Source organism: Amaranthus tricolor, chromosome 7 (genome assembly GCF_026212465.1).
Source record: "Amaranthus tricolor cultivar Red isolate AtriRed21 chromosome 7, ASM2621246v1, whole genome shotgun sequence".
Classification (NCBI taxonomy): Eukaryota; Viridiplantae; Streptophyta; class Magnoliopsida; order Caryophyllales; family Amaranthaceae; genus Amaranthus; species Amaranthus tricolor.
The window spans coordinates 9,582,500-9,608,015 of record NC_080053.1 but is presented as its reverse complement, the minus strand read 5'-3'; the positions used below and the strand labels follow the sequence as shown (position 1 = coordinate 9,608,015).

At 44.3% G+C, this 25,516-nt stretch overlaps 25 non-coding genes across 25 annotated transcripts; all 25 read right to left on the bottom strand.

The window, feature by feature from the left end:
- Nucleotides 1-8,915: 8,915 nt before the first annotated feature.
- Nucleotides 8,916-9,034, bottom strand: LOC130819412 (5S ribosomal RNA). Its single transcript, XR_009044450.1, has one exon. It is a non-coding gene; the product is annotated as a 5S ribosomal RNA (ribosomal RNA).
- Nucleotides 9,035-9,588: 554 nt separating this feature from the next.
- On the bottom strand, nucleotides 9,589-9,707 carry LOC130819409 (5S ribosomal RNA). Its single transcript, XR_009044449.1, has one exon. It is a non-coding gene; the product is annotated as a 5S ribosomal RNA (ribosomal RNA).
- A 554-nt stretch (nucleotides 9,708-10,261) lies between these two features.
- On the bottom strand, nucleotides 10,262-10,380 carry LOC130819407 (5S ribosomal RNA). Its single transcript, XR_009044447.1, has one exon. It is a non-coding gene; the product is annotated as a 5S ribosomal RNA (ribosomal RNA).
- Nucleotides 10,381-10,934: 554 nt separating this feature from the next.
- LOC130819406 (5S ribosomal RNA) lies at nucleotides 10,935-11,053 on the bottom strand. The gene has a single exon (XR_009044446.1). It is a non-coding gene; the product is annotated as a 5S ribosomal RNA (ribosomal RNA).
- Nucleotides 11,054-11,607: 554 nt separating this feature from the next.
- On the bottom strand, nucleotides 11,608-11,726 carry LOC130819405 (5S ribosomal RNA). The gene has a single exon (XR_009044445.1). It is a non-coding gene; the product is annotated as a 5S ribosomal RNA (ribosomal RNA).
- Nucleotides 11,727-12,280: 554 nt separating this feature from the next.
- On the bottom strand, nucleotides 12,281-12,399 carry LOC130819404 (5S ribosomal RNA). Its single transcript, XR_009044444.1, has one exon. It is a non-coding gene; the product is annotated as a 5S ribosomal RNA (ribosomal RNA).
- A 554-nt stretch (nucleotides 12,400-12,953) lies between these two features.
- LOC130819403 (5S ribosomal RNA) lies at nucleotides 12,954-13,072 on the bottom strand. Its single transcript, XR_009044443.1, has one exon. It is a non-coding gene; the product is annotated as a 5S ribosomal RNA (ribosomal RNA).
- A 554-nt stretch (nucleotides 13,073-13,626) lies between these two features.
- LOC130819401 (5S ribosomal RNA) lies at nucleotides 13,627-13,745 on the bottom strand. Its single transcript, XR_009044441.1, has one exon. It is a non-coding gene; the product is annotated as a 5S ribosomal RNA (ribosomal RNA).
- Nucleotides 13,746-14,299: 554 nt separating this feature from the next.
- On the bottom strand, nucleotides 14,300-14,418 carry LOC130819400 (5S ribosomal RNA). Its single transcript, XR_009044440.1, has one exon. It is a non-coding gene; the product is annotated as a 5S ribosomal RNA (ribosomal RNA).
- A 554-nt stretch (nucleotides 14,419-14,972) lies between these two features.
- LOC130819399 (5S ribosomal RNA) lies at nucleotides 14,973-15,091 on the bottom strand. The gene has a single exon (XR_009044439.1). It is a non-coding gene; the product is annotated as a 5S ribosomal RNA (ribosomal RNA).
- Nucleotides 15,092-15,645: 554 nt separating this feature from the next.
- Nucleotides 15,646-15,764, bottom strand: LOC130819398 (5S ribosomal RNA). Its single transcript, XR_009044438.1, has one exon. It is a non-coding gene; the product is annotated as a 5S ribosomal RNA (ribosomal RNA).
- Nucleotides 15,765-16,318: 554 nt separating this feature from the next.
- LOC130819397 (5S ribosomal RNA) lies at nucleotides 16,319-16,437 on the bottom strand. The gene has a single exon (XR_009044437.1). It is a non-coding gene; the product is annotated as a 5S ribosomal RNA (ribosomal RNA).
- Nucleotides 16,438-16,992: 555 nt separating this feature from the next.
- Nucleotides 16,993-17,111, bottom strand: LOC130819395 (5S ribosomal RNA). Its single transcript, XR_009044435.1, has one exon. It is a non-coding gene; the product is annotated as a 5S ribosomal RNA (ribosomal RNA).
- Nucleotides 17,112-17,666: 555 nt separating this feature from the next.
- LOC130819394 (5S ribosomal RNA) lies at nucleotides 17,667-17,785 on the bottom strand. Its single transcript, XR_009044434.1, has one exon. It is a non-coding gene; the product is annotated as a 5S ribosomal RNA (ribosomal RNA).
- A 553-nt stretch (nucleotides 17,786-18,338) lies between these two features.
- Nucleotides 18,339-18,457, bottom strand: LOC130819393 (5S ribosomal RNA). Its single transcript, XR_009044433.1, has one exon. It is a non-coding gene; the product is annotated as a 5S ribosomal RNA (ribosomal RNA).
- A 555-nt stretch (nucleotides 18,458-19,012) lies between these two features.
- Nucleotides 19,013-19,131, bottom strand: LOC130819392 (5S ribosomal RNA). Its single transcript, XR_009044432.1, has one exon. It is a non-coding gene; the product is annotated as a 5S ribosomal RNA (ribosomal RNA).
- A 554-nt stretch (nucleotides 19,132-19,685) lies between these two features.
- LOC130819391 (5S ribosomal RNA) lies at nucleotides 19,686-19,804 on the bottom strand. Its single transcript, XR_009044431.1, has one exon. It is a non-coding gene; the product is annotated as a 5S ribosomal RNA (ribosomal RNA).
- A 556-nt stretch (nucleotides 19,805-20,360) lies between these two features.
- Nucleotides 20,361-20,479, bottom strand: LOC130819390 (5S ribosomal RNA). Its single transcript, XR_009044430.1, has one exon. It is a non-coding gene; the product is annotated as a 5S ribosomal RNA (ribosomal RNA).
- A 555-nt stretch (nucleotides 20,480-21,034) lies between these two features.
- LOC130819389 (5S ribosomal RNA) lies at nucleotides 21,035-21,153 on the bottom strand. Its single transcript, XR_009044429.1, has one exon. It is a non-coding gene; the product is annotated as a 5S ribosomal RNA (ribosomal RNA).
- Nucleotides 21,154-21,708: 555 nt separating this feature from the next.
- Nucleotides 21,709-21,827, bottom strand: LOC130819388 (5S ribosomal RNA). Its single transcript, XR_009044428.1, has one exon. It is a non-coding gene; the product is annotated as a 5S ribosomal RNA (ribosomal RNA).
- Nucleotides 21,828-22,383: 556 nt separating this feature from the next.
- LOC130819387 (5S ribosomal RNA) lies at nucleotides 22,384-22,502 on the bottom strand. The gene has a single exon (XR_009044427.1). It is a non-coding gene; the product is annotated as a 5S ribosomal RNA (ribosomal RNA).
- A 557-nt stretch (nucleotides 22,503-23,059) lies between these two features.
- LOC130819386 (5S ribosomal RNA) lies at nucleotides 23,060-23,178 on the bottom strand. The gene has a single exon (XR_009044426.1). It is a non-coding gene; the product is annotated as a 5S ribosomal RNA (ribosomal RNA).
- A 557-nt stretch (nucleotides 23,179-23,735) lies between these two features.
- On the bottom strand, nucleotides 23,736-23,854 carry LOC130819383 (5S ribosomal RNA). The gene has a single exon (XR_009044424.1). It is a non-coding gene; the product is annotated as a 5S ribosomal RNA (ribosomal RNA).
- A 557-nt stretch (nucleotides 23,855-24,411) lies between these two features.
- On the bottom strand, nucleotides 24,412-24,530 carry LOC130819382 (5S ribosomal RNA). Its single transcript, XR_009044423.1, has one exon. It is a non-coding gene; the product is annotated as a 5S ribosomal RNA (ribosomal RNA).
- Nucleotides 24,531-25,086: 556 nt separating this feature from the next.
- LOC130819381 (5S ribosomal RNA) lies at nucleotides 25,087-25,205 on the bottom strand. Its single transcript, XR_009044422.1, has one exon. It is a non-coding gene; the product is annotated as a 5S ribosomal RNA (ribosomal RNA).
- Nucleotides 25,206-25,516: the final 311 nt, after the last annotated feature.

The window sequence follows — 25,516 nt, the reverse complement described above, 5'->3', positions numbered from 1 at the left end:
CAATTTATACTTTCTTTAAATCCTAACTACTTTCAAAGATTCCCTGATTTAATTCTCTGCAAACTACCCTTTAAATCTTTGTTTCCTTCAACTTATTTTCATATTAATTTCAATCATGGCTTCCTCTAAGACTTCTCTTCGTGACTTGACCTTTGACTTCAACAATGAATTAATCGTTGAACCAGTTTTGAATTTTCCCTTTTTATGCAGCCAGAAGCATTACCACATGAACCTCCAACTGATGGGAGTATGAAAACTAATGGTTGGCTGCACCTTCACTGGACTGACCCAGTTGTTCCTCCTTCCTTGGAGGGTCTCGAAGGCATTCATTTTACACCCCTTGATGTGGAGGGTTCTTCAGACACAATGAAGAAATTGCTGTCTACTGGGCTTACCCTTGAAACTTTCAAACAGATGGTAGAGGGTAGAGCCCAGTTCCTTTTAGAAGATTACTGCCATATCCCTAAAGAAAAGGGATATTGGTGTCGGATTGGTGAAGAAGGGATGATGGCTCATGAATACATCATCTCTGAATCCAATGTAGAGAATATTTATATTCGAGTTTGTATATACCATTTTGCTTTCGGTTTACGCTTTCCTCTTCACCCATTCTTCTCCCAGATTCTTTGTCATTTTCATCTTTCCCTCAACAACCTTCTTCCTCAAGCCACTAGGAAAATTATGTCCTTCATTTGGACTTGTGAATATATGAAACTCCCCTTGACTCTTAATCTTTTTAAGAGTCTTTTTAAACTAGATGAAAATAAAAATAAACCTTTTATTACATTTTCTACAATAAATGAGGCCATGGTCTTCTACCCGAAACTCAATAACCTCAAAGAACATAAAGACAAAATCATCTGGGTCAGAGTGTCGAAGACACTTGGCCACTCCTTCAGATACATGCCTCCAGTCTTCTGGAGCAAATTCAAAACCTGAGAAACTTTGGTACTGGACGAGATTATCCACCTTTCTCGAAGAGAAAGGCATGCTTTATTGTATTTTATCGAACCTAGAGATAAAAATCTACCTTCTAGGTGGATTCCCCATGCTGTGATCTTCCAGCAGGACTTATGTTTATCCCTGGTGAAGATATCTTCCTGTCTGACTCCTGGTATCATATCAATCTTTCTTTTATTTGCCTGTTGATGATGATGATTTGACTAATTTTTTTTAACACACAAGCTTTATCTTGTTTATTCCTCTAAATCAGGCTAGCAAGTTAGTTCCCTGGAAGACTCTGAGTGTTTCCCCTCATGGGAAATACTACAAGCCTCTTCCTGATTCTCCTTTGGCTAACAACACAGCTAACAAACATCTGTAGAGGATGTGTGTTAGCTGTGCTCCTATCCCCATTAAAAATTACAAGCAGCGAAGAATTGCTGCGTTTTACTATGACCCTCTGGGTCCAGCTGAGGCTCCCAGATGGAGGAGGAGTGATATATGCCCGGACAACACTGCTTACTACTTCAGAGGAGGGTAGGGTCCTCTTCCACCTGCCAAAAAAGAGTATAGGGATCCTGAGACTTGGGTTGATCCCCATCCAAATGTATTCAAGGTCTTAGAACCCTTTGTCGGAGGTGGTTCAAGAAAGGGAAAATTTGGGGGCCCTGCTGCTGCTGCCGACCAAGCTGGCCTTTCAAACAAGGGTCCTAAGAAGAAAACGAGCCTGAAGAAAAAGAAAGTGGCTAACGTTTCTTCTTTCTAGTCCTGGAAAGGTGATGATCTTCCTTTTCTGGTTACTCCTTGTGCTTACCTGGCTCCTGGGAGATCACAAGTTATTATGTTGCTTCCAGATCAAGACTTAGGTGGTTGTTTCCTTATTGAATGAAATTTCATTCATTATCACTTCTATTTTCCAGATATCTGACTTGTTTTCCTCTTTACAGCAACTGCCAGCACTGCTACCGCTGAAGTGGCTCCTGTTGTGGATGTTTCTCTGGAGTCTGTTCAAGAAAAGGTGGTTGAGGAATCTGAAACAACTCTTGAATCTCCTGCTGAGGTTCAAGAGGTTGTTGAGGAAGTGCATTCTCCATCTCTCCCTACTTCTTCTGGTTATTCCAATATATTCTCCTTCACAGCTGATGATGTTGTGGATCAATTTTTTAAGGGAGCTGGTATAGGTATTGATTTTTACTTCCAATTTTTATCAAGTTATTTATGATCTTCAAATATATATACTTATATATTTATAAATATATATGTTGGAACTCTTGAGTTTTGATGATGACTACACTTTATTTAAACGAATATGTTCTTAGAGTTTGTGTGCAGGTCAATATCCGATCTTGACTATGATCGTTGATAGTACCTATGATTTAGTCTATGGAAATGTATGTGTCAAAAAGATCCAAAAGATGTTAGAAGAAGTATATCGCTTAGCATGTCAAATGTAGACAGGAGGTCTATTGTTCCCAAGTTTAATGTTCCAACAAAACTGAAAATTGGAGACAACACACTGTTCCTGGATTGAAGTCAGCTGAATATACATCCACTGAAATTCTGTTATTAATTATATTTTCTATTTTTAGTTGATGTATTAATTAAATTTAATTCATTGTATTTATAAATTATTAAAGTTAATTGGCAAAGTATTTTCCAAATTTATTTACGTTTTTAATAAGCCTTTATTTTAGGAGTTATATTTAGTGAATAATTGAATTTACTAAATATAGGAACAACAGCTGATGATAAGGAAGTCTTAGCTATTATTAGAATAAACGGTTCCTAAATTTTAGTAAATAGGTAACCATCCCTAATATCAGTAAAAAGCAACCGTCCCTATTATTAGCAAACCTTAACCGTATCTATATTTACCTTAAAGTACCCGTGGTTATTATTGGAAAAAGGGAACTGCAGCTAATTTTAGTATATGGGAACTGCTGCTAAAGGGAACAGTAGCTATTATTAGTATATGGGAACAGCGGTTATTATTGAGATAACCGTGTGCTTGAATTTATCAAGATTAATACCTATTTTCAGATATGAACCGTAGGATGCCCTTGGATTTTAAGATCCACATTATTCTCCTTATTATTTGGGATAAGGGAATAATGGTTGGTTTCTTCCTTTTTATTAGGGAATTTAATTCTATAAATTGACATTTATTCGGTTGTTCCTAAACATCCAACGTATGAGCTCTTTCATTCATGCAATTATTTTTGGAATTTTTACAATAAAATTTTGTTTTAAAAACGCCAATTAATTTTATAATATATTCTTGTGCAACTTATTGATTTTATTTAATTTTTATTCCTTTTTGTAAGAGTTTTTGAGTGATATTTGTAATTAGACTTGGGTGAGTCTAAGGAGAAATGAGATAGCTTTTAGTGAAGCTAATGAAGAGTTTAGCTTTTAGTGAAGCTAAGTTAGTTGCTTTGAGTGAAGCAATAGGAAAGAGATTTTGGCCTAGTTGATGCGCTTCGAGTGAAGCAAGGTGTTTAATGTAATTGTAAAGAGTTGCCTTAAACATAGTGGAGAATTTAGAAATTCCGTGGGGTCGTGGTTTTTTCTTATAATTAGGCCTAGAAGGTTTCCATGTAAAAATCGTGTTGTCTCTTTCATTATTTCACTCTACGTTTAAGCTTTATTCATTTTATTTAATTCCGCAAAAACAGGGCAAAAACGCTTAAACTTGTAACAACAATCCACCCCCCTCTTGTTGTTGTTCCCATCTCTAACTCAGTATACAATTGGTATAAAAGCCCTGTTCTTATTTGATCAGGAAACCCTGAGGGCAGAATCCTGGTGTTCCTAGAGATGTCAATTATAAACGAGCGAATGGAAGAAGGGTACTCTACTCAAAGACCACCCATGTTTGATGGAAAATTCTACACTTATTGGAAGAATAGGATGGAGATCTTCATCAAAGCGGAAAATTATCAAGTTTGGAGAGTCATAGAGATTGGAGACTTTGAGGTAACCACTACTAACTCCATAATGAAATTGTTCTCAAACCCACTACCGAATTTGAAAAGGAAGATTTTCAGAAGATGGAAATAAATGCTCTTGTCATAAAATTACTTCACTGTGGTCTTGGACCAAATGAACATAATCGAATAATGGGGTATAAATCTGCCAAGCAGATTTGGGACCTGCTGGCTGTTACCCATGAGGGAACAAGTGAAGTTAAACGTTCCAAGATAGATTTGTTAATGTCTAAATATGAAAGATTTGTTATGAAACCAAGAGAAAGCATCCAAGAGATGTTTACAAGGTTCACTAACATCACAAACGAACTTGTCTCTCTTGGAAGAATAATTCCCACCGATGAACAAGTAAGAAAAATCCTAAGGAGCCTCCCTCAAGATGAGCGCTGGAGAGCCAAGGTTACTACCATACAGGAGTCCAAAGATTTTACAAAATTTAATCTGGAAGAGTTGGCAGGTTCCCTAATGACCCATGAATTACGTTTGGGAACAGCAGACTATTTCAGAAACAAGGGACTGGCCCTGGCAGCAGCAGATCAGGAGGAATCCGAATGTGATGAGGAGGAGGCTGCTATGCTGGTACGTAAATTTAAGAAGTTCTTCAGGAACAGTAGGTATTCAAATTAAAGAAACAACAAAGAAAGAAGAACAAAATCCAACCTTGAGTGCCACAAATGTGGTAGTACTAAGCACTTCATCAAGGAATGCCCAATGTGGAAAAATGAGAAGGGCAAGGGAAAGGCAAGGGATTCAGGAAGACCGCAAAGCAAAGGAAAATTTAACAAGACCGACTTTCGCAAAGCCATGATTAAAGCATGGGGAGAATCTGAAAGTGATGATGAAACTGTAATTCCCGAAGAGGAAGAGACAACAAACCTATGTCTCATGGCCACGCATGAAAGCAAAGAGGAGAAATCCAAAGGAAAGCAGGTAAATACTTCTAAAATATTTTCTGTCCATCCATCCAAAATGAATAAAAATAAATTAATAGAGTTGCTAAAGGAGACACAAGTTAAATTAGAAAATTGTAATGATAAGTGTCTTAAATTGGAAAAGGAGCTCAAAGTAAGTAGAGATCATATCACATATATAAACACCTTTAGATCCGATGTCCAAAATAGATTTTTCGGTTTGTTGGACTAAAACATAATGCTAAAGGAAAATATGGAGAGAATTAAAAAGGAAAATGTTATTCTTAATATTGAGTTAACGCAATACAAATTCTTAGGCTTGAATAAGGAATTGAACAATGCATCAATTAAAAAATTATGTATAGATTTCCAAAATCTTGACAGTAGCTTGGCATTCAACCGATCCAACAATGATAAGAATAAGCTTGAATTAAATTCAAGAGAAAAAGGGAAAATCAAAATTTCTACCAAATGGATTCAAGATGCCAAAATTAAAAATTCAAAAGGCCTAAAATACTTTAAGAATAACAAGAATAAAAAGGTTTACGTTGATCTCCCAAGTGACAAGAATCTGTTCCTTTTGTGGAAAAACTGGTCATCTGAAAGACCGGTGTACTAAAAGGGAACAGTACACTGTCTCCAACAAAAACTATGTCGATAACGTTTGGATTAAGAAAGCTGATTCATCTAAAATCGACAAGGAACCCAAGACAGCCTGAGTTCTTGAACTAACAATTAATTTTTTTTCAGGTCCAAGTGAGGGGGAACAACTCATTGTATCTCGACAGTGGGTGTTCCAAGCACATGACGTGTTACAAATCTGAATTTCTCTCACTTAAAGCCTATGATAGGGGAACTGTAACCTTCGGTGACAATATGAAGGGTGAGATAATCGCCAAAGGAAAAAATAGAAGGTCTAGTTCCCATGCAATCGATAATGTATTTTTAGTCGAGAATTTGAAACATAACTTACTTAGCATTTCTCAGTTCTGCGATAAAGGTAACTCTGTGAACTTTACTTCTGAAAGGTGCATAATTTCTAGGAACGACACAGGAGACACTGTGCTCGAAGGAATCAGAAAAGGGAACACTTATGTTGTGAACCTGGACATTATTCCCAAATCCAGTCTAACATGTCTTAGTGTTTTTGAAGATGACCCAGTTCTTTGGCATAAGCGTCTAGGTCATGCTAGCTATACTTTAATTAATACTTTAAGATCTATAAGAGGTTTGCCGGCTATAAAATTCTTAAAGGATGAAATTTGTGATCCTTGTGCCAAGGGAAAACAAGTAAGATCATCTTTTAAGCCAAAAAATGTAGTGACCACCTCTAAGCCGCTTGAATTAATACATATGGATCTGTGTGGACCTATGAGAATACAAAGCCGAAGTGGCAAAAGATATGTGTTTGTTATTGTTGATGATTATAGTAGATTTACATGGACTTTATTTTTAGTTAGTAAAGATGAAACTTTTAATGAGTTTGTTTCTTTCGCTAACAAAATACAAAAATCTACCAATAATCAAAATATTCACACAAGGTCAGATCATGGCAAAGAATTTGAAAATTCAAGCTTTATGAATTACTGCAATGAACATGGAATAAGTCATAATTTTTCCGCACCAAGAACACCACAACAAAATGGTGTGGTAGAAAGAAAAAATAGAACTTTAGAAGAAATGGCTAGAACCATGTTAATTGCTAGTGGTCTACCTAGAAATTTTTGGGCCGAGGGTGTCAATACTGCATGTTATATATTGAATCGTGTATTAATAAAAACCCATTACTTCTCAAACACCATATGAATTGCTTAAAGGTGTAAAACCAAATATTTCCTATTTTTGTGTATTTGGATGCAAATGTTTTGTTCATGTTAATGAAAAATGAAATATAGGAAAGTTTGATGAAAGAAGTGATGAAGCAATATTTCTTGGCTATTCATCTCATAGTAAGGCATACAGAGTTTACAATAAAAGAACAATGAGCATGGAAGAATCCGTTCACATTATTTTTGATGAAACTAACTTTTTGACAAGTGAACAGGATATAAATAATTTTAAAATAGGTCTTGCAAATCTAGAGGACGATGAAGAAGAAACGAAAGTGCAAGATCAAGGAACAACAGGTAAACAGCCTATACATGAAGAAGCAGAAAGGTCTAATCATGATCAGGAACTGCCAGTACATTAGGATCAGCAGACTGTTCCCAATCCAGTTGTTCCCACAGATGAGCAAGTTGATCCAGTAGCTGAACAGAATGAAAATCAAGCGAACGATCCAGAACGTGCTACTGTTCCCACAAGAGAATTTGTGCCCAAACCTTGGAAATGTCAAAGATGTCATCTTCTTGATTTGATCATAAGTGCTTTGAACAAAGGGACACAAACCAGATCCCAAATGAGAAACTTTTGTGCAGACTTTGCGTTCTTATCATCACTGGAACCCAAAAATCACGAAGAAGCTCTAAAAGATTCCAAATGGATCGTAGCCAAGCAAGATGAATTGAATGAATTTGAAAGAAATAAAGTATGGCATTTTGAACCCAAACCAAAACACAAAAAGGTAATTGGTTTAAAATGGGTATTTCGGAACAAATTAGATGAGCATGGAATAATTGTAAGAAACAAAGGAAGACTCGTGATCAAAGGGTACAATCAACAAGAAGGAATTGATTATACCGAGACATTTGCTCCGGTAGCAAGGTTAGAGGCTATTAGAATTTTAATTTCTTTTGCTGCATTCATGAACTTTAAATTATATGAAATGGATGTGAAATGTGCTTTCTTGAATGGTTTTCTTGATGAAGAAGTTTTTCGAACAACCACCAGGCTTTGAAAATGCCTCTTGTCTTGATCATGTCTACAAGCTTGATAAAGCTCTTCATGGCTTAAAACAAGCTTCTAGGCAATGGTATGAAAGACTATGAAAGTTTTTGATAGAAAATAACTTTGTTAGAGGTAAAATCGACAAAACCTTATTCTTTAAGAATAGAGGTTCTAATATTTTAATTGTTCAAATATATGTTGATGATATTATCTTTAGAGCAACCAATGAAATGCTGTGTGAAGAATTTGCTAAACCTTATGAGCACTAAATTTGAAATTAGTATGATGGGAGAACTAAACTTCTTCCTTGGGTTGTAAATTAAACAAACAGCTAATGGTATCTTTATTCACCAACAAAAATATATAAAAGAACTTCTCAAGAAATATGGCTTGAATAATGCTAAAACCAACCATACACCAATGGCTACTAATGTTAGATTAGATGAAGATCCAAATGGAACAAATATTGATCAAACTATGTATCGAGGCATGATTGGCTCTTTATTATATCTAAATGCTAGTAGACCCGATATTGCTTTCAGTGTTGGCTTATGTGCTAGATTTCAATCCAATCCTAAAGAATCAAATCTCACTGCAGTAAAACGAATTCTAAGATATTTGAAGGGAACAGATGACTTGTCCCTATTTTACCCTAAAAGTGATGTCTATGATTTGAAAGGTTTTAGTGATGCAGATTATGCAGGGGATCTTGTGAATAGAAAAAGTATTTCAGGTATGGTACAATTTCTTGGCTCATGTTTAGTGTCATGGTGTTCCAAGAAACAAAACACCGTTGCATTATCCACTGCCGAAGCTGAATATGTAGCAGCAGCAGCTTGTTGTTCGCAATTGCTTTGGATAAAACAGCAGCTCAGAGATTTTGGTATTAAATTCGAATGTGTTCCCATCTTTTGTGATAATACCAGTGCCATCCACTTGGAAATCAAGAGGCCATCCATGCCGGGCGCGCTTCCGCGGGGACTTCCGACGGGACCCGGTGCAATTTCCGCTTACACGAACGCACCGACGCACGCCTCTTTCGGACAATTTGTTCGTATGCGCATCGACCCGCCTCGACGGGTCCTATCTTTCGAGTGCCCGTAAATTCGAGGTCGGGACCCGGTTGCGAGTTATATTTTTATAAATAAAATTACTTCCATGGAGTATACTACGATAACCACTGAAATGCCTTTTGCTCAAGTGCAGCGGAAACAGATAAGAAAAATAAAAAAAAAAAAGGAGGGAAAAAGGGGTGCAACACGAGGACTTCCCAGGAGGTCACCCATCCTAGTACTACTCTCGCCCAAGCACGCTTAACTGCGGAGTTCTGATGGGATCCGGTGCATTAGTGCTGGTATGATCGCACCCGTTCATTCACCGTAGCAATTTGTTTACATGCGCAATGCCGCCCAAAAAAAAAAAAAAAAACCAGAGCATTCCAAAGCTCGTAAATTCGCAGCCGAGAGTCCAATTTCGAGCCTTCTCCTTCCCAAATACCGTTTTTCACCCTCCCGGTATTGTCCGATTCACAAAAGAGTCCGCCGGCTTTAAAAGCCAGGTGAACTCGCAACAAAAAAGCGACAAAATATTTAAGAAATCCGCGCAACACTTGGAAATCAAGAGGCCATCCATGCCGGGCGCGCTTCCGCGGGGACTTCCGACGGGACCCGGTGCAATTTCCGCTTACACGAACGCACCGACGCACGCCTCTTTCGGACAATTCGTTCGTATGCGCATCGACCCGCCTCGACGGGTCCTATCTTTCGAGTGCCCGTAAATTCGAGGTCGGGACCCGGTTGCGAGTTATATTTTTATAAATAAAATTACTTCCATGGAGTATACTACGATAACCACTGAAATGCCTTTTGCTCAAGTGCAGCGGAAACAGATAAGAAAAATAAAATAAAAAAAGGAGGGAAAAAGGGGTGCAACACGAGGACTTCCCAGGAGGTCACCCATCCTAGTACTACTCTCGCCCAAGCACGCTTAACTGCGGAGTTCTGATGGGATCCGGTGCATTAGTGCTGGTATGATCGCACCCGTTCATTCACCGTAGCAATTTGTTTACATGCGCAATGCCGCCCAAAAAAAAAAAAAAAAACCAGAGCATTCCAAAGCTCGTAAATTCGCAGCCGAGAGTCCAATTTCGAGCCTTCTCCTTCCCAAATACCGTTTTTCACCCTCCCGGTATTGTCCGATTCACAAAAGAGTCCGCCGGCTTTAAAAGCCAGGTGAACTCGCAACAAAAAAGCGACAAAATATTTAAGAAATCCGCGCAACACTTGGAAATCAAGAGGCCATCCATGCCGGGCGCGCTTCCGCGGGGACTTCCGACGGGACCCGGTGCAATTTCCGCTTACACGAACGCACCGACGCACGCCTCTTTCGGACAATTCGTTCGTATGCGCATCGACCCGCCTCGACGGGTCCTATCTTTCGAGTGCCCGTAAATTCGAGGTCGGGACCCGGTTGCGAGTTATATTTTTATAAATAAAATTACTTCCATGGAGTATACTACGATAACCACTGAAATGCCTTTTGCTCAAGTGCAGCGGAAACAGATAAGAAAAATAAAAAAAAAAAAGGAGGGAAAAAGGGGTGCAACACGAGGACTTCCCAGGAGGTCACCCATCCTAGTACTACTCTCGCCCAAGCACGCTTAACTGCGGAGTTCTGATGGGATCCGGTGCATTAGTGCTGGTATGATCGCACCCGTTCATTCACCGTAGCAATTTGTTTACATGCGCAATGCCGCCCAAAAAAAAAAAAAAAAACCAGAGCATTCCAAAGCTCGTAAATTCGCAGCCGAGAGTCCAATTTCGAGCCTTCTCCTTCCCAAATACCGTTTTTCACCCTCCCGGTATTGTCCGATTCACAAAAGAGTCCGCCGGCTTTAAAAGCCAGGTGAACTCGCAACAAAAAAGCGACAAAATATTTAAGAAATCCGCGCAACACTTGGAAATCAAGAGGCCATCCATGCCGGGCGCGCTTCCGCGGGGACTTCCGACGGGACCCGGTGCAATTTCCGCTTACACGAACGCACCGACGCACGCCTCTTTCGGACAATTCGTTCGTATGCGCATCGACCCGCCTCGACGGGTCCTATCTTTCGAGCGCCCGTAAATTCGAGGTCGGGACCCGGTTGCGAGTTATATTTTTATAAATAAAATTACTTCCATGGAGTATACTACGATAACCACTGAAATGCCTTTTGCTCAAGTGCAGCGGAAACAGATAAGAAAAATAAAAAAAAAAAAGGAGGGAAAAAGGGGTGCAACACGAGGACTTCCCAGGAGGTCACCCATCCTAGTACTACTCTCGCCCAAGCACGCTTAACTGCGGAGTTCTGATGGGATCCGGTGCATTAGTGCTGGTATGATCGCACCCGTTCATTCACCGTAGCAATTTGTTTACATGCGCAATGCCGCCCAAAAAAAAAAAAAAAAACCAGAGCATTCCAAAGCTCGTAAATTCGCAGCCGAGAGTCCAATTTCGAGCCTTCTCCTTCCCAAATACCGTTTTTCACCCTCCCGGTATTGTCCGATTCACAAAAGAGTCCGCCGGCTTTAAAAGCCAGGTGAACTCGCAACAAAAAAGCGACAAAATATTTAAGAAATCCGCGCAACACTTGGAAATCAAGAGGCCATCCATGCCGGGCGCGCTTCCGCGGGGACTTCCGACGGGACCCGGTGCAATTTTCGCTTACACGAACGCACCGACGCACGCCTCTTTCGGACAATTCGTTCGTATGCGCATCGACCCGCCTCGACGGGTCCTATCTTTCGAGTGCCCGTAAATTCGAGGTCGGGACCCGGTTGCGAGTTATATTTTTATAAATAAAATTACTTCCATGGAGTATACTACGATAACCACTGAAATGCCTTTTGCTCAAGTGCAGCGGAAACAGATAAGAAAAATAAAAAAAAAAAAGGAGGGAAAAAGGGGTGCAACACGAGGACTTCCCAGGAGGTCACCCATCCTAGTACTACTCTCGCCCAAGCACGCTTAACTGCGGAGTTCTGATGGGATCCGGTGCATTAGTGCTGGTATGATCGCACCCGTTCATTCACCGTAGCAATTTGTTTACATGCGCAATGCCGCCCAAAAAAAAAAAAAAAAACCAGAGCATTCCAAAGCTCGTAAATTCGCAGCCGAGAGTCCAATTTCGAGCCTTCTCCTTCCCAAATACCGTTTTTCACCCTCCCGGTATTGTCCGATTCACAAAAGAGTCCGCCGGCTTTAAAAGCCAGGTGAACTCGCAACAAAAAAGCGACAAAATATTTAAGAAATCCGCGCAACACTTGGAAATCAAGAGGCCATCCATGCCGGGCGCGCTTCCGCGGGGACTTCCGACGGGACCCGGTGCAATTTCCGCTTACACGAACGCACCGACGCACGCCTCTTTCGGACAATTCGTTCGTATGCGCATCGACCCGCCTCGACGGGTCCTATCTTTCGAGCGCCCGTAAATTCGAGGTCGGGACCCGGTTGCGAGTTATATTTTTATAAATAAAATTACTTCCATGGAGTATACTACGATAACCACTGAAATGCCTTTTGCTCAAGTGCAGCGGAAACAGATAAGAAAAATAAAAAAAAAAAAGGAGGGAAAAAGGGGTGCAACACGAGGACTTCCCAGGAGGTCACCCATCCTAGTACTACTCTCGCCCAAGCACGCTTAACTGCGGAGTTCTGATGGGATCCGGTGCATTAGTGCTGGTATGATCGCACCCGTTCATTCACCGTAGCAATTTGTTTACATGCGCAATGCCGCCCAAAAAAAAAAAAAAAAACCAGAGCATTCCAAAGCTCGTAAATTCGCAGCCGAGAGTCCAATTTCGAGCCTTCTCCTTCCCAAATACCGTTTTTCACCCTCCCGGTATTGTCCGATTCACAAAAGAGTCCGCCGGCTTTAAAAGCCAGGTGAACTCGCAACAAAAAAGCGACAAAATATTTAAGAAATCCGCGCAACACTTGGAAATCAAGAGGCCATCCATGCCGGGCGCGCTTCCGCGGGGACTTCCGACGGGACCCGGTGCAATTTCCGCTTACACGAACGCACCGACGCACGCCTCTTTCGGACAATTCGTTCGTATGCGCATCGACCCGCCTCGACGGGTCCTATCTTTCGAGCGCCCGTAAATTCGAGGTCGGGACCCGGTTGCGAGTTATATTTTTATAAATAAAATTACTTCCATGGAGTATACTACGATAACCACTGAAATGCCTTTTGCTCAAGTGCAGCGGAAACAGATAAGAAAAATAAAAAAAAAAAAGGAGGGAAAAAGGGGTGCAACACGAGGACTTCCCAGGAGGTCACCCATCCTAGTACTACTCTCGCCCAAGCACGCTTAACTGCGGAGTTCTGATGGGATCCGGTGCATTAGTGCTGGTATGATCGCACCCGTTCATTCACCGTAGCAATTTGTTTACATGCGCAATGCCGCCCAAAAAAAAAAAAAAAAACCAGAGCATTCCAAAGCTCGTAAATTCGCAGCCGAGAGTCCAATTTCGAGCCTTCTCCTTCCCAAATACCGTTTTTCACCCTCCCGGTATTGTCCGATTCACAAAAGAGTCCGCCGGCTTTAAAAGCCAGGTGAACTCGCAACAAAAAAGCGACAAAATATTTAAGAAATCCGCGCAACACTTGGAAATCAAGAGGCCATCCATGCCGGGCGCGCTTCCGCGGGGACTTCCGACGGGACCCGGTGCAATTTTCGCTTACACGAACGCACCGACGCACGCCTCTTTCGGACAATTCGTTCGTATGCGCATCGACCCGCCTCGACGGGTCCTATCTTTCGAGTGCCCGTAAATTCGAGGTCGGGACCCGGTTGCGAGTTATATTTTTATAAATAAAATTACTTCCATGGAGTATACTACGATAACCACTGAAATGCCTTTTGCTCAAGTGCAGCGGAAACAGATAAGAAAAATAAAAAAAAAAAAGGAGGGAAAAAGGGGTGCAACACGAGGACTTCCCAGGAGGTCACCCATCCTAGTACTACTCTCGCCCAAGCACGCTTAACTGCGGAGTTCTGATGGGATCCGGTGCATTAGTGCTGGTATGATCGCACCCGTTCATTCACCGTAGCAATTTGTTTACATGCGCAATGCCGCCCAAAAAAAAAAAAAAAAACCAGAGCATTCCAAAGCTCGTAAATTCGCAGCCGAGAGTCCAATTTCGAGCCTTCTCCTTCCCAAATACCGTTTTTCACCCTCCCGGTATTGTCCGATTCACAAAAGAGTCCGCCGGCTTTAAAAGCCAGGTGAACTCGCAACAAAAAAGCGACAAAATATTTAAGAAATCCGCGCAACACTTGGAAATCAAGAGGCCATCCATGCCGGGCGCGCTTCCGCGGGGACTTCCGACGGGACCCGGTGCAATTTCCGCTTACACGAACGCACCGACGCACGCCTCTTTCGGACAATTCGTTCGTATGCGCATCGACCCGCCTCGACGGGTCCTATCTTTCGAGCGCCCGTAAATTCGAGGTCGGGACCCGGTTGCGAGTTATATTTTTATAAATAAAATTACTTCCATGGAGTATACTACGATAACCACTGAAATGCCTTTTGCTCAAGTGCAGCGGAAACAGATAAGAAAAATAAAAAAAAAAAAGGAGGGAAAAAGGGGTGCAACACGAGGACTTCCCAGGAGGTCACCCATCCTAGTACTACTCTCGCCCAAGCACGCTTAACTGCGGAGTTCTGATGGGATCCGGTGCATTAGTGCTGGTATGATCGCACCCGTTCATTCACCGTAGCAATTTGTTTACATGCGCAATGCCGCCCAAAAAAAAAAAAAAAAACCAGAGCATTCCAAAGCTCGTAAATTCGCAGCCGAGAGTCCAATTTCGAGCCTTCTCCTTCCCAAATACCGTTTTTCACCCTCCCGGTATTGTCCGATTCACAAAAGAGTCCGCCGGCTTTAAAAGCCAGGTGAACTCGCAACAAAAAAGCGACAAAATATTTAAGAAATCCGCGCAACACTTGGAAATCAAGAGGCCATCCATGCCGGGCGCGCTTCCGCGGGGACTTCCGACGGGACCCGGTGCAATTTCCGCTTACACGAACGCACCGACGCACGCCTCTTTCGGACAATTCGTTCGTATGCGCATCGACCCGCCTCGACGGGTCCTATCTTTCGAGCGCCCGTAAATTCGAGGTCGGGACCCGGTTGCGAGTTATATTTTTATAAATAAAATTACTTCCATGGAGTATACTACGATAACCACTGAAATGCCTTTTGCTCAAGTGCAGCGGAAACAGATAAGAAAAATAAAAAAAAAAAAGGAGGGAAAAAGGGGTGCAACACGAGGACTTCCCAGGAGGTCACCCATCCTAGTACTACTCTCGCCCAAGCACGCTTAACTGCGGAGTTCTGATGGGATCCGGTGCATTAGTGCTGGTATGATCGCACCCGTTCATTCACCGTAGCAATTTGTTTACATGCGCAATGCCGCCCAAAAAAAAAAAAAAAAACCAGAGCATTCCAAAGCTCGTAAATTCGCAGCCGAGAGTCCAATTTCGAGCCTTCTCCTTCCCAAATACCGTTTTTCACCCTCCCGGTATTGTCCGATTCACAAAAGAGTCCGCCGGCTTTAAAAGCCAGGTGAACTCGCAACAAAAAAGCGACAAAATATTTAAGAAATCCGCGCAACACTTGGAAATCAAGAGGCCATCCATGCCGGGCGCGCTTCCGCGGGGACTTCCGACGGGACCCGGTGCAATTTCCGCTTACACGAACGCACCGACGCACGCCTCTTTCGGACAATTCGTTCGTATGCGCATCGACCCGCCTCGACGGGTCCTATCTTTCGAGTGCCCGTAAATTCGAGGTCGGGACCCGGTTGCGAGTTATATTTTTATAAATAAAATTACTTCCATGGAGTATACTACGATAACCACTGAAATGCCTTTTGCTCAAGTGCAGCGGAAACAGATAAGAAAAATAAAAAAAAAAAAGGAGGGAAAAAGGGGTGCAACACGAGGACTTCCCAGGAGGTCACCCATCCTAGTACTACTCTCGCCCAAGCACGCTTAACTGCGGAGTTCTGATGGGATCCGGTGCATTAGTGCTGGTATGATCGCACCCGTTCATTCACCGTAGCAATTTGTTTACATGCGCAATGCCGCCCAAAAAAAAAAAAAAAAACCAGAGCATTCCAAAGCTCGTAAATTCGCAGCCGAGAGTCCAATTTCGAGCCTTCTCCTTCCCAAATACCGTTTTTCACCCTCCCGGTATTGTCCGATTCACAAAAGAGTCCGCCGGCTTTAAAAGCCAGGTGAACTCGCAACAAAAAAGCGACAAAATATTTAAGAAATCCGCGCAACACTTGGAAATCAAGAGGCCATCCATGCCGGGCGCGCTTCCGCGGGGACTTCCGACGGGACCCGGTGCAATTTCCGCTTACACGAACGCACCGACGCACGCCTCTTTCGGACAATTCGTTCGTATGCGCATCGACCCGCCTCGACGGGTCCTATCTTTCGAGTGCCCGTAAATTCGAGGTCGGGACCCGGTTGCGAGTTATATTTTTATAAATAAAATTACTTCCATGGAGTATACTACGATAACCACTGAAATGCCTTTTGCTCAAGTGCAGCGGAAACAGATAAGAAAAATAAAAAAAAAAAAGGAGGGAAAAAGGGGTGCAACACGAGGACTTCCCAGGAGGTCACCCATCCTAGTACTACTCTCGCCCAAGCACGCTTAACTGCGGAGTTCTGATGGGATCCGGTGCATTAGTGCTGGTATGATCGCACCCGTTCATTCACCGTAGCAATTTGTTTACATGCGCAATGCCGCCCAAAAAAAAAAAAAAAAAACCAGAGCATTCCAAAGCTCGTAAATTCGCAGCCGAGAGTCCAATTTCGAGCCTTCTCCTTCCCAAATACCGTTTTTCACCCTCCCGGTATTGTCCGATTCACAAAAGAGTCCGCCGGCTTTAAAAGCCAGGTGAACTCGCAACAAAAAAGCGACAAAATATTTAAGAAATCCGCGCAACACTTGGAAATCAAGAGGCCATCCATGCCGGGCGCGCTTCCGCGGGGACTTCCGACGGGACCCGGTGCAATTTCCGCTTACACGAACGCACCGACGCACGCCTCTTTCGGACAATTCGTTCGTATGCGCATCGACCCGCCTCGACGGGTCCTATCTTTCGAGTGCCCGTAAATTCGAGGTCGGGACCCGGTTGCGAGTTATATTTTTATAAATAAAATTACTTCCATGGAGTATACTACGATAACCACTGAAATGCCTTTTGCTCAAGTGCAGCGGAAACAGATAAGAAAAATAAAAAAAAAAAAGGAGGGAAAAAGGGGTGCAACACGAGGACTTCCCAGGAGGTCACCCATCCTAGTACTACTCTCGCCCAAGCACGCTTAACTGCGGAGTTCTGATGGGATCCGGTGCATTAGTGCTGGTATGATCGCACCCGTTCATTCACCGTAGCAATTTGTTTACATGCGCAATGCCGCCCAAAAAAAAAAAAAAAAAACCAGAGCATTCCAAAGCTCGTAAATTCGCAGCCGAGAGTCCAATTTCGAGCCTTCTCCTTCCCAAATACCGTTTTTCACCCTCCCGGTATTGTCCGATTCACAAAAGAGTCCGCCGGCTTTAAAAGCCAGGTGAACTCGCAACAAAAAAGCGACAAAATATTTAAGAAATCCGCGCAACACTTGGAAATCAAGAGGCCATCCATGCCGGGCGCGCTTCCGCGGGGACTTCCGACGGGACCCGGTGCAATTTCCGCTTACACGAACGCACCGACGCACGCCTCTTTCGGACAATTCGTTCGTATGCGCATCGACCCGCCTCGACGGGTCCTATCTTTCGAGTGCCCGTAAATTCGAGGTCGGGACCCGGTTGCGAGTTATATTTTTATAAATAAAATTACTTCCATGGAGTATACTACGATAACCACTGAAATGCCTTTTGCTCAAGTGCAGCGGAAACAGATAAGAAAAATAAAAAAAAAAAAGGAGGGAAAAAGGGGTGCAACACGAGGACTTCCCAGGAGGTCACCCATCCTAGTACTACTCTCGCCCAAGCACGCTTAACTGCGGAGTTCTGATGGGATCCGGTGCATTAGTGCTGGTATGATCGCACCCGTTCATTCACCGTAGCAATTTGTTTACATGCGCAATGCCGCCCAAAAAAAAAAAAAACAACCAGAGCATTCCAAAGCTCGTAAATTCGCAGCCGAGAGTCCAATTTCGAGCCTTCTCCTTCCCAAATACCGTTTTTCACCCTCCCGGTATTGTCCGATTCACAAAAGAGTCCGCCGGCTTTAAAAGCCAGGTGAACTCGCAACAAAAAAGCGACAAAATATTTAAGAAATCCGCGCAACACTTGGAAATCAAGAGGCCATCCATGCCGGGCGCGCTTCCGCGGGGACTTCCGACGGGACCCGGTGCAATTTCCGCTTACACGAACGCACCGACGCACGCCTCTTTCGGACAATTCGTTCGTATGCGCATCGACCCGCCTCGACGGGTCCTATCTTTCGAGGGCCCGTAAATTCGAGGTCGGGACCCGGTTGCGAGTTATATTTTTATAAATAAAATTACTTCCATGGAGTATACTACGATAACCACTGAAATGCCTTTTGCTCAAGTGCAGCGGAAACAGATAAGAAAAATAAAAAAAAAAAGGAGGGAAAAAGGGGTGCAACACGAGGACTTCCCAGGAGGTCACCCATCCTAGTACTACTCTCGCCCAAGCACGCTTAACTGCGGAGTTCTGATGGGATCCGGTGCATTAGTGCTGGTATGATCGCACCCGTTCATTCACCGTAGCAATTTGTTTACATGCGCAATGCCGCCCAAAAAAAAAAAAAAAAAACCAGAGCATTCCAAAGCTCGTAAATTCGCAGCCGAGAGTCCAATTTCGAGCCTTCTCCTTCCCAAATACCGTTTTTCACCCTCCCGGTATTGTCCGATTCACAAAAGAGTCCGCCGGCTTTAAAAGCCAGGTGAACTCGCAACAAAAAAGCGACAAAATATTTAAGAAATCCGCGCAACACTTGGAAATCAAGAGGCCATCCATGCCGGGCGCGCTTCCGCGGGGACTTCCGACGGGACCCGGTGCAATTTCCGCTTACACGAACGCACCGACGCACGCCTCTTTCGGACAATTCGTTCGTATGCGCATCGACCCGCCTCGACGGGTCCTATCTTTCGAGTGCCCGTAAATTCGAGGTCGGGACCCGGTTGCGAGTTATATTTTTATAAATAAAATTACTTCCATGGAGTATACTACGATAACCACTGAAATGCCTTTTGCTCAAGTGCAGCGGAAACAGATAAGAAAAATAAAAAAAAAAAAGGAGGGAAAAAGGGGTGCAACACGAGGACTTCCCAGGAGGTCACCCATCCTAGTACTACTCTCGCCCAAGCACGCTTAACTGCGGAGTTCTGATGGGATCCGGTGCATTAGTGCTGGTATGATCGCACCCGTTCATTCACCGTAGCAATTTGTTTACATGCGCAATGCCGCCCAAAAAAAAAAAAAAAAACCAGAGCATTCCAAAGCTCGTAAATTCGCAGCCGAGAGTCCAATTTCGAGCCTTCTCCTTCCCAAATACCGTTTTTCACCCTCCCGGTATTGTCCGATTCACAAAAGAGTCCGCCGGCTTTAAAAGCCAGGTGAACTCGCAACAAAAAAGCGACAAAATATTTAAGAAATCCGCGCAACACTTGGAAATCAAGAGGCCATCCATGCCGGGCGCGCTTCCGCGGGGACTTCCGACGGGACCCGGTGCAATTTCCGCTTACACGAACGCACCGACGCACGCCTCTTTCGGACAATTCGTTCGTATGCGCATCGACCCGCCTCGACGGGTCCTATCTTTCGAGTGCCCGTAAATTCGAGGTCGGGACCCGGTTGCGAGTTATATTTTTATAAATAAAATTACTTCCATGGAGTATACTACGATAACCACTGAAATGCCTTTTGCTCAAGTGCAGCGGAAACAGATAAGAAAAATAAAAAAAAAAAAGGAGGGAAAAAGGGGTGCAACACGAGGACTTCCCAGGAGGTCACCCATCCTAGTACTACTCTCGCCCAAGCACGCTTAACTGCGGAGTTCTGATGGGATCCGGTGCATTAGTGCTGGTATGATCGCACCCGTTCATTCACCGTAGCAATTTGTTTACATGCGCAATGCCGCCCAAAAAAAAAAAAAAAAACCAGAGCATTCCAAAGCTCGTAAATTCGCAGCCGAGAGTCCAATTTCGAGCCTTCTCCTTCCCAAATACCGTTTTTCACCCTCCCGGTATTGTCCGATTCACAAAAGAGTCCGCCGGCTTTAAAAGCCAGGTGAACTCGCAACAAAAAAGCGACAAAATATTTAAGAAATCCGCGCAACACTTGGAAATCAAGAGGCCATCCATGCCGGGCGCGCTTCCGCGGGGACTTCCGACGGGACCCGGTGCAATTTCCGCTTACACGAACGCACCGACGCACGCCTCTTTCGGACAATTCGTTCGTATGCGCATCGACCCGCCTCGACGGGTCCTATCTTTCGAGTGCCCGTAAATTCGAGGTCGGGACCCGGTTGCGAGTTATATTTTTATAAATAAAATTACTTCCATGGAGTATACTACGATAACCACTGAAATGCCTTTTGCTCAAGTGCAGCGGAAACAGATAAGAAAAATAAAAAAAAAAAAAAGGAGGGAAAAAGGGGTGCAACACGAGGACTTCCCAGGAGGTCACCCATCCTAGTACTACTCTCGCCCAAGCACGCTTAACTGCGGAGTTCTGATGGGATCCGGTGCATTAGTGCTGGTATGATCGCACCCGTTCATTCACCGTAGCAATTTGTTTACATGCGCAATGCCGCCCAAAAAAAAAAAAAAAACCAGAGCATTCCAAAGCTCGTAAATTCGCAGCCGAGAGTCCAATTTCGAGCCTTCTCCTTCCCAAATACCGTTTTTCACCCTCCCGGTATTGTCCGATTCACAAAAGAGTCCGCCGGCTTTAAAAGCCAGGTGAACTCGCAACAAAAAAGCGACAAAATATTTAAGAAATCCGCGCAACACTTGGAAATCAAGAGGCCATCCATGCCGGGCGCGCTTCCGCGGGGACTTCCGACGGGACCCGGTGCAATTTCCGCTTACACGAACGCACCGACGCACGCCTCTTTCGGACAATTCGTTCGTATGCGCATCGACCCGCCTCGACGGGTCCTATCTTTCGAGTGCCCGTAAATTCGAGGTCGGGACCCGGTTGCGAGCTATATTTTTATAAATAAAATTACTTCCATGGAGTATACTACGATAACCACTGAAATGCCTTTTGCTCAAGTGCAGCGGAAACAGATAAGAAAAATAAAAAAAAAAAAAAGGAGGGAAAAAGGGGTGCAACACGAGGACTTCCCAGGAGGTCACCCATCCTAGTACTACTCTCGCCCAAGCACGCTTAACTGCGGAGTTCTGATGGGATCCGGTGCATTAGTGCTGGTATGATCGCACCCGTTCATTCACCGTAGCAATTTGTTTACATGCGCAATGCCGCCCAAAAAAAAAAAAAAAAAACCAGAGCATTCCAAAGCTCGTAAATTCGCAGCCGAGAGTCCAATTTCGAGCCTTCTCCTTCCCAAATACCGTTTTTCACCCTCCCGGTATTGTCCGATTCACAAAAGAGTCCGCCGGCTTTAAAAGCCAGGTGAACTCGCAACAAAAAAGCGACAAAATATTTAAGAAATCCGCGCAACACTTGGAAATCAAGAGGCCATCCATGCCGGGCGCGCTTCCGCGGGGACTTCCGACGGGACCCGGTGCAATTTCCGCTTACACGAACGCACCGACGCACGCCTCTTTCGGACAATTCGTTCGTATGCGCATCGACCCGCCTCGACGGGTCCTATCTTTCGAGCGCCCGTAAATTCGAGGTCGGGACCCGGTTGCGAGTTATATTTTTATAAATAAAATTACTTCCATGGAGTATACTACGATAACCACTGAAATGCCTTTTGCTCAAGTGCAGCGGAAACAGATAAGAAAAATAAAAAAAAAAAAGGAGGGAAAAAGGGGTGCAACACGAGGACTTCCCAGGAGGTCACCCATCCTAGTACTACTCTCGCCCAAGCACGCTTAACTGCGGAGTTCTGATGGGATCCGGTGCATTAGTGCTGGTATGATCGCACCCGTTCATTCACCGTAGCAATTTGTTTACATGCGCAATGCCGCCCAAAAAAAAAAAAAAAAACCAGAGCATTCCAAAGCTCGTAAATTCGCAGCCGAGAGTCCAATTTCGAGCCTTCTCCTTCCCAAATACCGTTTTTCACCCTCCCGGTATTGTCCGATTCACAAAAGAGTCCGCCGGCTTTAAAAGCCAGGTGAACTCGCAACAAAAAAGCGACAAAATATTTAAGAAATCCGCGCAACACTTGGAAATCAAGAGGCCATCCATGCCGGGCGCGCTTCCGCGGGGACTTCCGACGGGACCCGGTGCAATTTCCGCTTACACGAACGCACCGACGCACGCCTCTTTCGGACAATTCGTTCGTATGCGCATCGACCCGCCTCGACGGGTCCTATCTTTCGAGCGCCCGTAAATTCGAGGTCGGGACCCGGTTGCGAGTTATATTTTTATAAATAAAATTACTTCCATGGAGTATACTACGATAACCACTGAAATGCCTTTTGCTCAAGTGCAGCGGAAACAGATAAGAAAAATAAAAAAAAAAAAAAGGAGGGAAAAAGGGGTGCAACACGAGGACTTCCCAGGAGGTCACCCATCCTAGTACTACTCTCGCCCAAGCACGCTTAACTGCGGAGTTCTGATGGGATCCGGTGCATTAGTGCTGGTATGATCGCACCCGTTCATTCACCGTAGCAATTTGTTTACATGCGCAATGCCGCCCAAAAAAAAAAAAAAAAAACCAGAGCATTCCAAAGCTCGTAAATTCGCAGCCGAGAGTCCAATTTCGAGCCTTCTCCTTCCCAAATACCGTTTTTCACCCTCCCGGTATTGTCCGATTCACAAAAGAGTCCGCCGGCTTTAAAAGCCAGGTGAACTCGCAACAAAAAAGCGACAAAATATTTAAGAAATCCGCGCAACACTTGGAAATCAAGAGGCCATCCATGCCGGGCGCGCTTCCGCGGGGACTTCCGACGGGACCCGGTGCAATTTCCGCTTACACGAACGCACCGACGCACGCCTCTTTCGGACAATTCGTTCGTATGCGCATCGACCCGCCTCGACGGGTCCTATCTTTCGAGTGCCCGTAAATTCGAGGTCGGGACCCGGTTGCGAGTTATATTTTTATAAATAAAATTACTTCCATGGAGTATACTACGATAACCACTGAAATGCCTTTTGCTCAAGTGCAGCGGAAACAGATAAGAAAAATAAAAAAAAAAAAAAGGAGGGAAAAAGGGGTGCAACACGAGGACTTCCCAGGAGGTCACCCATCCTAGTACTACTCTCGCCCAAGCACGCTTAACTGCGGAGTTCTGATGGGATCCGGTGCATTAGTGCTGGTATGATCGCACCCGTTCATTCACCGTAGCAATTTGTTTACATGCGCAATGCCGCCCAAAAAAAAAAAAAAAAACCAGAGCATTCCAAAGCTCGTAAATTCGCAGCCGAGAGTCCAATTTCGAGCCTTCTCCTTCCCAAATACCGTTTTTCACCCTCCCGGTATTGTCCGATTCACAAAAGAGTCCGCCGGCTTTAAAAGCCAGGTGAACTCGCAACAAAAAAGCGACAAAATATTTAAGAAATCCGCGCAACACTTGGAAATCAAGAGGCCATCCATGCCGGGCGCGCTTCCGCGGGGACTTCCGACGGGACCCGGTGCAATTTCCGCTTACACGAACGCACCGACGCACGCCTCTTTCGGACAATTCGTTCGTATGCGCATCGACCCGCCTCGACGGGTCCTATCTTTCGAGTGCCCGTAAATTCGAGGTCGGGACCCGGTTGCGAGTTATATTTTTATAAATAAAATTACTTCCATGGAGTATACTACGATAACCACTGAAATGCCTTTTGCTCAAGTGCAGCGGAAACAGATAAGAAAAATAAAAAAAAAAAAAAAGGAGGGAAAAAGGGGTGCAACACGAGGACTTCCCAGGAGGTCACCCATCCTAGTACTACTCTCGCCCAAGCACGCTTAACTGCGGAGTTCTGATGGGATCCGGTGCATTAGTGCTGGTATGATCGCACCCGTTCATTCACCGTAGCAATTTGTTTACATGCGCAATGCCGCCCAAAAAAAAAAAAAAAAACCAGAGCATTCCAAAGCTCGTAAATTCGCAGCCGAGAGTCCAATTTCGAGCCTTCTCCTTCCCAAATACCGTTTTTCACCCTCCCGGTATTGTCCGATTCACAAAAGAGTCCGCCGGCTTTAAAAGCCAGGTGAACTCGCAACAAAAAAGCGACAAAATATTTAAGAAATCCGCGCAACACTTGGAAATCAAGAGGCCATCCATGCCGGGCGCGCTTCCGCGGGGACTTCCGACGGGACCCGGTGCAATTTCCGCTTACACGAACGCACCGACGCACGCCTCTTTCGGACAATTCGTTCGTATGCGCATCGACCCGCCTCGACGGGTCCTATCTTTCGAGTGCCCGTAAATTCGAGGTCGGGACCCGGTTGCGAGTTATATTTTTATAAATAAAATTACTTCCATGGAGTATACTACGATAACCACTGAAATGCCTTTTGCTCAAGTGCAGCGGAAACAGATAAGAAAAATAAAAAAAAAAAAAAAGGAGGGAAAAAGGGGTGCAACACGAGGACTTCCCAGGAGGTCACCCATCCTAGTACTACTCTCGCCCAAGCACGCTTAACTGCGGAGTTCTGATGGGATCCGGTGCATTAGTGCTGGTATGATCGCACCCGTTCATTCACCGTAGCAATTTGTTTACATGCGCAATGCCGCCCAAAAAAAAAAAAAAAAACCAGAGCATTCCAAAGCTCGTAAATTCGCAGCCGAGAGTCCAATTTCGAGCCTTCTCCTTCCCAAATACCGTTTTTCACCCTCCCGGTATTGTCCGATTCACAAAAGAGTCCGCCGGCTTTAAAAGCCAGGTGAACTCGCAACAAAAAAGCGACAAAATATTTAAGAAATCCGCGCAACACTTGGAAATCAAGAGGCCATCCATGCCGGGCGCGCTTCCGCGGGGACTTCCGACGGGACCCGGTGCAATTTCCGCTTACACGAACGCACCGACGCACGCCTCTTTCGGACAATTCGTTCGTATGCGCATCGACCCGCCTCGACGGGTCCTATCTTTCGAGTGCCCGTAAATTCGAGGTCGGGACCCGGTTGCGAGTTATATTTTTATAAATAAAATTACTTCCATGGAGTATACTACGATAACCACTGAAATGCCTTTTGCTCAAGTGCAGCGGAAACAGATAAGAAAAATAAAAAAAAAAAAAAGGAGGGAAAAAGGGGTGCAACACGAGGACTTCCCAGGAGGTCACCCATCCTAGTACTACTCTCGCCCAAGCACGCTTAACTGCGGAGTTCTGATGGGATCCGGTGCATTAGTGCTGGTATGATCGCACCCGTTCATTCACCGTAGCAATTTGTTTACATGCGCAATGCCGCCCAAAAAAAAAAAAAAAAACCAGAGCATTCCAAAGCTCGTAAATTCGCAGCCGAGAGTCCAATTTCGAGCCTTCTCCTTCCCAAATACCGTTTTTCACCCTCCCGGTATTGTCCGATTCACAAAAGAGTCCGCCGGCTTTAAAAGCCAGGTGAACTCGCAACAAAAAAGCGACAAAATATTTAAGAAATCCGCGCAACACTTGGAAATCAAGAGGCCATCCATGCCGGGCGCGCTTCCGCGGGGACTTCCGACGGGACCCGGTGCAATTT